The sequence below is a fragment of the Colobus angolensis genome, unplaced genomic scaffold, assembly GCF_000951035.1.
Source record: "Colobus angolensis palliatus isolate OR3802 unplaced genomic scaffold, Cang.pa_1.0 Scaffold141, whole genome shotgun sequence".
NCBI classification, from domain to species: domain Eukaryota; kingdom Metazoa; phylum Chordata; class Mammalia; order Primates; family Cercopithecidae; genus Colobus; species Colobus angolensis.
Window position 1 is genome coordinate 4,768,528 of NW_012114500.1, and position 11,111 is coordinate 4,779,638.

An 11,111-nucleotide genomic window follows, 5' to 3' on the forward strand; every position below is an offset into this window, starting at 1 on the left:
TTTAACCAGACAGTGACTTTTCAACAGGTATACTAAATTTAAATTAAAAAAGAAGAGTGGAGAGGGTGGAGGTGTAGCAATATGGTTGAATAGAAGTTTGCACCAGATGTCCTCCCCACAGGAACACCAAATTGAACAACTATCCACACAAAAAAATTGCCATCATAAGACCCCCAAATCAGCTTAGTATCAGCTCTGCCACAGTGGGATATGGAACCAAGTGGGCTGTTGGGTTTCCCAATTCCAGGCCTTGGATCTTAGATGGCATTTCTGAACCTGCCCTGGGTCAGAGGAGAGGCCATGGCCCTGAAAGGTGTTTTCCCAAACCTATTCACGGTTAGCTGACAGAAGAGCCCTTAGGCTTTGAATGAACATCAGTGGTAGCCAGGCAATACAATGATGGACCTGGGGTAGTGGTGACCACAGGCAGAGGTTTCTTTCTTTCTGGCAAGGGGAGGGAAGAGAGATAAGGACTTTGTCTGGTGGCTCAGGTGCCCACTCAGTCATAGTAGAATAGAGCACAAGGTAGATTAATAAGTTTTGTGATACTAGGTTCTGACTTTCAGACAGCATATCTAGACCTGCCCCAAACCATGGAAAACTCACTGCTCCGAAGGGAAGGACATAAACCTGGCTGGCTTCAACACCTGCTGATTGTAGAGCCCTAGAGCCTTGAGTAAAAATATGGCAGGTAGACAGTTGTGACCAGTAGCCTTGGATGAGACCCAATGCTGTGCTGGTTTCAGGTCTGATTCAGCAAAGTCCCAGTGGGAGTGGAAACAGGGGTGCTTGTGTCACCCCTCCCCAAGCTCCAGGCAGTTCAGCACAGAGAGAGAGATTCTATTTGTTTAGAAGAAAGTAAGGGAAGAGAACAACAATTGCTGCCTGGCAATCCGGATAATTTTTTTGGGTCTTCTATAAGACCTCCAATATAGTATCACTATGAGTCTGCAAGAAACACAGTGTCATTGTGCTTGGAATGACCCCTAATGCAGATATGGCTGCAGTGGCCAAAAACTTAGATCACAAGACCCAACAATCTGCCTGCAAGAAACACACTTAACCTATGAATACACAGACTGAAAATAAATGGATGAAAATATCTATTTCATGCAGGTGGAAAACAAAATAAGTAGGAGTACCTATGCTAATATCAGACAAAATAGATTGCAAGACAAACGTTATGAAAAGAGACAAATACTCTTCCAGGGCGAGCGCTGTGGTGCACGCATTGCTGTGTTCTAACTCCTTCAGGGGCTGTGTTGTCGCACTGTCTGCTGCTATGAGCTTCCTCAAAAGTTTCCCGCCGCCTGGGCCGGCGGAGGGGCTCCTGCGGCAACAACCAGACACCGAGGCTGTGCTGAACGGGAAGGGCCTCGGCACTGGTAGCCTTTCCATCGCTGAGAGCCGCCTGTCTTGGTTAGATGGTTCTGGATTAGGATTCTCACTGGAATACCCCACCATTAGTTTACATGCATTATCCAGGGACCGAAGTGACTGTCTAGGAGAGCATTTGTATGTTACGGTGAATGCCAAATTTGAAGAAGAATCAAAAGAACCAGTTGCTGATGAAGAAGAGGAAGACAGTGATGATGATGTTGAACCTATTACTGAATTTAGATTTGTGCCTAGTGATAAATCAGCATTGGAGGCGATGTTCACTGCAATGTGCGAGTGCCAGGCCTTGCATCCAGATCCTGAGGATGAGGATTCAGATGACTACGATGGAGAAGAATGTGATGTGGAAGCTCATGAACAAGGACAGGGGGACATCCCTACATTTTACAACTACGAAGAAGGATTATCCCATCTAACAGCAGAAGGCCAAGCCACATTGGAGAGATTAGAAGGAATGCTCTCTCAGTCTGTGAGCAGCCAGTATCATATGGCTGGGGTCAGGACAGAAGATTCAATAAGAGATTATGAAGATGGGATGGAGGTGGATACCACACCAACAGTTGCTGGACAGTTTGAGGATGCAGATGTTGATCACTGAAAATGATTTATGCAGGTTTAAGATTCTGCTCCTAACTGTAGGAGAGAACTTGGTGCCTCTTCCACTCTGGAGTGAAGCTGATGGAAGTCTTTTTCCTTTTCCACAACCCAACCTGAACCAGTTCCTTCTTGAGACAGACTATACTGAGACAATAAGTTGTCACCAGCAGAAGATAGATAATATGACCTTTATTAACTTGATGAATTAACTTAACCAAGAGGGTATTTGTAGTTTATTATTTACCCCAAAACTTTCTGTGTCTGGGTACCCTCTGAGTAGGCCTATAATTCCTGACTTGACTATGCGCATCTTTTGTAAGCTAGCAGATTTATGTGGTGAAAATGCACAGGAGCTTGGTGTAGGTAGACTGGGTAGGAAAGAGAGAGCTCCTTTTGCCATGTTTTATCAGTCTGCTGTTGTAAACTCTTAGGTTATATCCTTTAATTTCCAGCCTTTTAGGTCAGTTTCTGTAACAGAGCAAGTGAGTCTTGGATGAAGTCCTCAAAGTACTTCAAATGGTAATTGTTTTGTTTTTGTATTAGCTTCACAAATAAACCTAGGTTTTCTATAAAAAAAAAAAAAAGGAGACAAATAAGGTCATTATATAATGATAAAGGGATCAATTCAGCAAGAGGCTATAACAATATATACACCCAACACTGGAGTACTCAGATATATAATGCAAATAGTATTAGAACTAAAGAGAGAGACTCCAAAAGAAGAATCGCTTAAGAGTTTAACACTTTATTTTCTACATTGGACAAATCGTCCAGACAGAAAATACATCATCTAGACAGAAAATCACCAAAGAAATGTTGTTTCTTAATCTGCAGTATAGACCAAATAGGCCTAACAGATATTTATAGAATATTTCACATAATGACTGCAGAATATGCATTCTTCTCCTCAGCACATATATCACTCTCAAGGATAGATTGTGCATTAGCTTATAAGTCTTAAAACATTCCAAAAAATTGAACTAATATCAATAATCTTTTCTGACCACAATGGAATAAAAATCTGATTAAAAAATAGGCAAAAAAAAATCTCAATAGACAATTCTCCAAAGAAGACATACAATTGGCAACCAGTGTATGAAAAGGTGCTCAATATCATTGACAATCAGATAAATGCTTATCAAAACTACAGTGAGATATCATCTTTCCCCATTTAAAATTGATCTTATCTAGAAGACAGGCAGTAACAAACTCTGGAGAGGATGTGGAGAAAAGGGAACCATTACATATATTAGTGGAAATGTAAATTAGTACAGCCAATATGGAGAACAGTATGGAGGTTGCTTAAAAAACTAAAAATATAATTACTTTATAATTCAGCAATTTCACTGCTAGGTATGATACCTAAAAGAAAGGGAATTAGAATATTGAAGAGATATCTGCATTTCCATATTTATTGCAGTACTACTTACAATAGCCAAGATTTGGAAACAATTCATCAAAAGATGAATGGATAAAGAAAATATGGTATATATAAACAATAGAGTATTATTCAGCCATTAAAAATATGAGATTTTGTCATTTGCAGCAACATCAATGAAACTGGAGAACATTATGTTAACTAAAATAAGCCAAGCCCAGAAAGAAATTTTGTATGTTCTCACTTAGTGGCTTTTCCTCTTAATTGCTGGCTTATTAATTGCTTCACTAAAAATGTATATTATGAACACTTTTATACAGATAAACATAAGACAAAACATTGAAATAAGCTTGAGATAACAAAAGATATTAACAACAACAAGAGAAACAACTGAATCCCAAACTCAAAATTATTAGTAGATATCATCACTTCTCTGACATACATCAGATATTTCATATTCTGGGATCCAGTTTTAAGTAAGGATGTCATAAGGATTCCACACACAAAATATTTCAGACATTAAAATACTTTTAAAATATGTTACCTTTAAAGCAAAATTTTGTTTTATGAACATATATCAAATAACATAAAAGTGTTTATATACCTATATTCAATGAACCATACATAAAATATATAAACTTTGCATGTATTTTGCAGTATGTACTTGCATATTACTATTCATGGGTAAAGTGATAGATTTGTATTTTTAAACTACATTAGTAATTTGATAATATAGATTACACTTAACACTAGATGAAAACACTCAGTACATTTACATGGGAACTCTAATTTCAAAATCTAACTCACATTACAGATTGTAATATAAATACAACATTTGTAGATTTGATTTAGGTATTCAACACACATGCTAGTTTATAATCATAGGTACAGATAATGGAATAGAAAGTGTAACAAACTTATAACTATGAATAATAAAAAATTGAAAAAGAAAGATGTATACCAAAGATGATGTACCAATTTTGCTGTTTATGATAATTGATGAAATAACATATATATTAATGGTGGGGAGAAAACAAAAATCAAAAGGTAATTTACAAATAATTAATTTCAAATTATGCAAAAGATTTTAAAAGCAACATTTACTTTTGTCTATTCACCGCACGTGAATCAGTTGATAGATATAATCATGTTACGTACTTTTGTACATGTAATTGAAAACACTTCATTACTATGGTAGGCAGTGTTTATACAAATAATCCTTTTGTTTCTGCAGTTCTATTTATGCAGTGACATACTCTGAAATGGTTCAAAAGCTCTATGTTATGTCAGTAAGAGAGAAATTTTCCAAACTGCATTTTTACTTATTGAGCAATGAGGGAAAGGGAAATCTTACACGTCCATGTCTGCCAAGGCAGTTCACAAAGGTGACAATCTGTTTCTGTTATTGAAGTTTTGTGGAGATAAATACCTGTGCTTCTTTCAAAGTCCTAGATAGATAAGTATGTCTGTCAAATTCTCGTCAGAATCTGGCAGAATAAAGTATGACACACTGTTTCAGTGACTGTCCCCTTTCATTTTTTTTTTTTTTTAATTCTTTGTGTGAAGTCTGACTTCACCTCTGCAGACATTCTGATAATCAGATTATCAGTAACAGAACAATGCAACTATTTCTTTCTCTAATACTTGCATATGTTTAGTAAAGGAAGTTCTTATTTCATAATATTTATATTCTAGAATAATGGTTCCAAAATATTGTCTATGAACTAGTTATCAGTATCAGCTGGAACTTATGATAAACATATAGATTCCAGGGCCTTACCAGCCTCCTACTGAATCTTGGAGTTGGATCTCAAAAATTAGTGTTTCTTTTTAAAAAGCCCTGAGTAGGGATTTTAGTGTTTTAATTTTTTTATTTTTGTTTTAAATTAAATTTTAATGTTATATAAATACACACTTTTAAAGTCTTATTTCTCTAAATTATTTATTATATTATAACCCTTTCCTATGGCAGTTTGTCATAAATCCATGATGTGTAGTGATTAAAATACTGATAATAATATTTGGTGAATAAAGTTAATTTTTCTATCTAAATTGACTCTGGTTTAAATAATTTTTTCTTAAATTATTCTAGGTGAAAGAGTTTAGATTTTGAAATCAAACAAAAAATTAAATCAAATCTCAATTTAGCCATATATAAGTTCCAACGTAGATAATTAATTGAACCTCTTTAAATCTCATTATCTTTATTTTTCTAATGGAAATTATATAACATAAACTGAGTTGTTAGAATATTTAAATTACTAACAAAGAGTTTAATATGAGACTTTGACAGCTTGTTATAGCATAATACTGTTAAGATAGTGGTGTTTTTGTTTCTTTGATTAATGTCTGAATTTTTTTTGTTGTTATTTAAAAATAATTTATAGTATCTTTGATCAAAAGAAGACACCACTCCAAAATCAACTTCAAAGTCAATAGTCAGGAACATTTAAATCTTGAATACTAAACTTTACTCAAAACACTAAGTGAGCTCTTTCTATATAATTTCTTATAATACTACTATTTATTGAAATGGTATAAACCTAATTCCTGTTTAAAGTTTTATAAAACTATGCCTTGTAATAAAAGTGAAAAATCTTCTCTTTGGCTCCTCAATAATGTATAAAATTATACAATTAATTTGTATTAGATGTTTTTAAATACAGATTCAATATCTTACTATTTAGCACTTATGGATCTCAAAAAAATTCCAAATGCTGGGTTTGACATTTTACAAGCAGCCACAAAACTAGAAAAACAAAAAATCCAAAAAGACAACTCAGTAATAAATTGTAGGTCAGAGAAAAAAGGAAACAAGAAAATACTCCTTTTTTGATTATTGTCAAAGAGCACTCTTCAAATTTTATTTATAAAATATCACAGTAGTCCAACGCTGTACCTTTTCATTGTGTATTGAATTTGATAGCATCATACTTCTGAAAAGAAACAAAAGGGCAATGGTAATTCTTGCAGCTGAAGGTGACCTTTAGTACATCTTTGTCTAAGTGCCTTCGCTCAAGATTGCCAGCCTAAAGCAAAAAATTTAGAAGGCAGTGATGGCCGAGTTTTGTTCTTTTTATTTGTTTTTCTACACTAAATAATATTGATCTCTGTGCATTTGTCTAATTGATTTTTTTAATGATATGCAAAGAAAAGTCCTTCTCAAGTGTTCATTCTGTCATAGTGACTAATTAGTTTTTCTGTGTCCTGTATTGTATAGCTTGTAGAAAATGCTGTGTCAGTGATAATTCAGCACATTTCAACAGTCACATTAACACTCAGATAACCCTTATAAATGGGAGGCGTTCCACTGAGTTACTTAATAATAAACAGTAATCAATGGAAAAACAATATATAAAGTATGTTTATTTTTGTTAAATGAGTTAAATGAGTTTCTCTGAGATAAGAAATGCAAGTATAAACTTTCTGATTCCTGTAAAACTAACTTGCCCAGTAAACACATATTTAAGATCCTTTAATTTCATTTATATCTTTCATTTTAGTATGCTTAAACTGTGACAAAAAAAAAAAAAAAAAACCCTAGCCTGTGAAGTAAATATAACAGTTTCACTTGGTAAGGGTAATAGAGGCATTTGTATAATGTAATGTGAAAGTCAGCAAGAAAGTACTGGAGATTTTGCAATCTGAGAGTAGTATAGGAAAAATATCCAGAGTCAGCTTTAGATATGTGATGAATCCTTACATAGGTCATTACCTGTTTGCAAAGAAAACATTTAGCACAATATGTGGGGCGCTAGAAATGAAGTACACTATTTAAGTATGATCAATCATTTTAGCAAATATTTCTTGGAAATTCTATTAATTGCAAGTTGGGTATACTACATTCTAAACTGCACAATGCAAATCAAATTGTATAGAAATAATAAAAAAATGGAAAAAATGGCAGATGAAATGACTTCACATGTTAGCTGATATAAAATCAATGTTACTCCCAGACTCCACCATACTTGTCTTCATTATAAATATTTGCTTTCTGTTTTATAGATTTGACCCACATTCACACACTTAAATGTGCTCTTCACAGTCAAAAATGTGTGATGAACCATGAATGTCATTCAAAAGAGTTATGTCCACTCACGTTTTGCTACTTATTCAAACACTGATCAATAATTGATATAATATGCCAAAAGGCAGTTTTGCTTATAACAAAAGGAAGCCCTATTTATGTGAACCAGAAATATAAAAATAAAGCAAATTGAAATCTCATATATTTGTGAATTCAAGTCCTAAATGAGACCGAAGCAGCCAAGAGAATAATGGTTTTAGTAATGCCAATTACAGTTCTTCCATTTAAGACAGAGGAAGTGATAGATCTTCTCTCTAATTCTATTAATGAAAGGAACTTGAAATAAGCCTAGTTGTTGAATTTTGACCAGGTTAATTTTATTAAGAAAATGGAAAATTATACATACACAATTTGTGAAACATAATTTGAAATGAAACAAAGTTTTCTGCACATTTGGTAATTAGATGCCTAGTATATCACAGTTGTTCTGAAATACCTTTATATAACCTAGTTCTGTATTGGGGGTCTAGGATCCGAGTGGAAGCAATTGTGTAAATGTTAGAGTGGTTTTTCAAAGGAGTGAGAAAAAGAGGGACAAAGAAAGAGAGAGAGAGAGCCTGGATAAAAAATATAAATGAAGCAGAAAATCTCTAACAAGAAGTAAAATAATTATGAAAATGTGAATTAAAATCCAAAAGGGAATATGATAGTATTTGCAGATTATAAGGTTTGTCTTTATTTCAAAGCCAAGTTTATATACAGTCTATCATTAAAAATCATTGATTAAAAATTCACAAAGCTGAATATACCTTTTGAAATGATATTTTAATAATGATCATGACTATTTAAAATATGTAATTATATATTACACGTGTGTATGTGATTGTGTGTATTTCTAAGAATGAGAAAAAAAGAAAAAAGAAAACTAAAATGAACCCAATAATAAATCTTTAAAATGCATGAAACATGTATGTTGAGGTAATTTTAAAACAAATTGAAAGATATAATAAGGTCATAAAAAATAGAAAAAAAAAAAAAAAAAGCCATGCACAGGCCAGAATAGAGTAACAGAGATGACATTTGTCATTTCATATAAAACTGAAACTCTAGACAAAATACATGAAGTAATGGTTTTCAAAACATTAAACATCAGTCATCAAAGAACAATGACACTGAAAGATAAGAAACAAGTGAGGTGAGTCCAAGATTTCCCCAGCGTACTGCCTGGAGAAATTCTTCATTACCCTGTATAGAAGAGGGTACCAAATAGAGTTGAATGGACCTTTTTGGTTGTGGAGATGGGCATGGGAGACAAAGTAGATGAAGGCAGGGAGAATTCACAGGGCAGATTATGAGAAATAAACTATACAGAAGTAGACCTTGATAGACCTGCAGAAGGTTTTCTTAATATTTGTGCTAATAATGAGTGTATGACTTGAGCAAACTACCTGAGGCTGGGAAAACAACCAGTCAAAAGGATAAGAAGTTACAGTTCTCAAGATTAACACACAGCAATGAAGAGTTCCTGTTTCTACCTGCCAGAGAGAGAGAGGGAGAAAGAGAGAGAGCACTAGGACAAATAAAGAGGAAAAAAGATAGTCAATAGCAATTAACAAATGGCACAAATGATAGATCTATTAGACAAGGTCCTTAAAATTATTATAAGTGTATTTTATATGGTCAAGAGAATATCAGAAAGATTGAACATATGTAAGTAGATACATTGAAGATGTAAAAATACCCCAAACAACTAAAGTCTATGATGTCTGTGTATGGAAAAAGTGAGGGATAGAATTAATAGCAAAAGAGATACTTCAAAAAGAAAGTGACTTTTAATACACAGCAATTAGTCCTATCCGAAATGAAATATGGGAAGACTCAGCCTGAAAACCAAATGAGTAAAGCATGACTGAGATTTGGCACAATTTCTGGTGGTCTAATGTACAAGTAATTGGAGCCTCCCTGAAAAACAGGCAGGAGATGGGGCAGAAAAATATGTGAATAAATATGTTAGCATTAACCAATTTGATAAAAACATTAAACTGACATCAGGCACTAGAATTGTAAGAAAACTGTACCTAGGCATATAATAATTAAATTGCTCAATATTAGTGATAAAGGCAAAGTCTTAAAAGCAGGCCTTTTTAAACAAATGACACATTAGGTACAGAGAAACAAACATATTTCTCATAGGCAACACAAAAAATGTTTATATATATATAATAGTTGAAAGAAGCCATAACCAGGAGACCTTCACTATGAGGAATGTTAAAGCAAGTTCTTTTAATGTAAGAAAAACTATATCTAAAGGAAATTTGAAACTATTCAAAAGTATAAAGAAATCGTGAGTACTGAAAATGGAAATACATATATAAATATAACAAATGGCCCACATATGTAAAATATAATTGATTGTTTAGAACAAACACAGTAACAATGAATTGTGGGTTTATAAAATATGAGATACTTACCCAAAATATAGGTCATTTACCCATCTCATACATATAATAGTTCTCTCTGTTTTCTACCAGCTCAGAATGTCTTTATTTCAACTTTATCCATTAAGGACAGTTTTGCTTGATGCAGAATTTGGGATTAATAGAATTATTTTTCTTTTTTATCTAATGTATCATTTTTCTCTGTCTATATTCAAGACTTTGTTTTTAATTTGTGACAGCTTGACTGGAAATTGATTTTACTATTCTGTTTGGATGAGCTGAGCTTTTTGAATTTGTGGGTTTGTTTTTCAGCCAACTTGGTAAGTCTTCCTTCATTTCTTTTTTAATTTGTCACTATTTCAGCTTTTTTTTTCCCACTCCTCCTTGAAATCTTAGGACACAAATTTAGACCTATTGTTAATGTTCCATAGGTGTATATAGGTATTAATTTTTATTTTGTTTCTAATTATTTTTAGATCAGGTAATTTATATAGATCTCTCTTCAAGTGTACTGACTCTTCTGTCATGTCCATTCTGCTATTGAGCTAATTCAATGAGTTTTTATTTTGTTTCTAAAACTTTAATTCTTATGTATGGCACTGCCTCTGATTTTTGACTTCAGGCCAGAGATAAGGACCTTAAAGAGGAAAGGGAATGTTGATAATTTCATATACAAATAATACATTCAGGTCAGTAATACTGGAAGGGTGACTAATACATATCATATTTTTCAAGGATTGTTGTCCCAGGTGCCAAATGAAAAAGAAGACTAGGCGTCCCAAAATGTCAAGCAATGGTATGGTTATGCGAACACTTAGGCAATTCTTAGCTAGACTTGTTTTATTTTACCCCTATTGGGCTGAGTCTTAATCATTTGGGAGATTTACAGACCAAAATATAGATTATTATAAATATTAAAGATGGTTACAGATGCAACTTTTATATATATATCAGAACAGAAATTTGGAAAAGTTTACATAAATCAAATGATTAATACTATTTTACACATTCTTTCTTTGAAATTTTCAGTTTTTATATTAAAGTTTTTTTCTGGCATATACCTTACATAATAAAAGATAATATCCAGGCAATTTGACCATTTGTGACTTTTTGCTTCTTTCTTGTTTTTTTTTTTTTTTTTTTTTTTTTTTTTTTTTTTTTTTTTTTTTTTTTTTTTTTTTTTTAAAAGAAAAAAGATATTGATACAAAATAATTGTACATCCTTATGGGATACATGTGATATTTTGATACATTAATGCAATATGTAATAATC

General features: G+C 32.9%; 1 pseudogene across 1 annotated transcript; it reads left to right on the forward strand.

Moving 5' to 3' along the window:
- The first annotated feature begins 1,206 nt into the window (after positions 1 to 1,206).
- On the forward strand, positions 1,207 to 2,573 carry LOC105506915 (annotated as a pseudogene). Its single transcript, XR_001001011.1, has one exon. The product of XR_001001011.1 is annotated as a methylosome subunit pICln pseudogene (transcript).
- Positions 2,574 to 11,111: the final 8,538 nt, after the last annotated feature.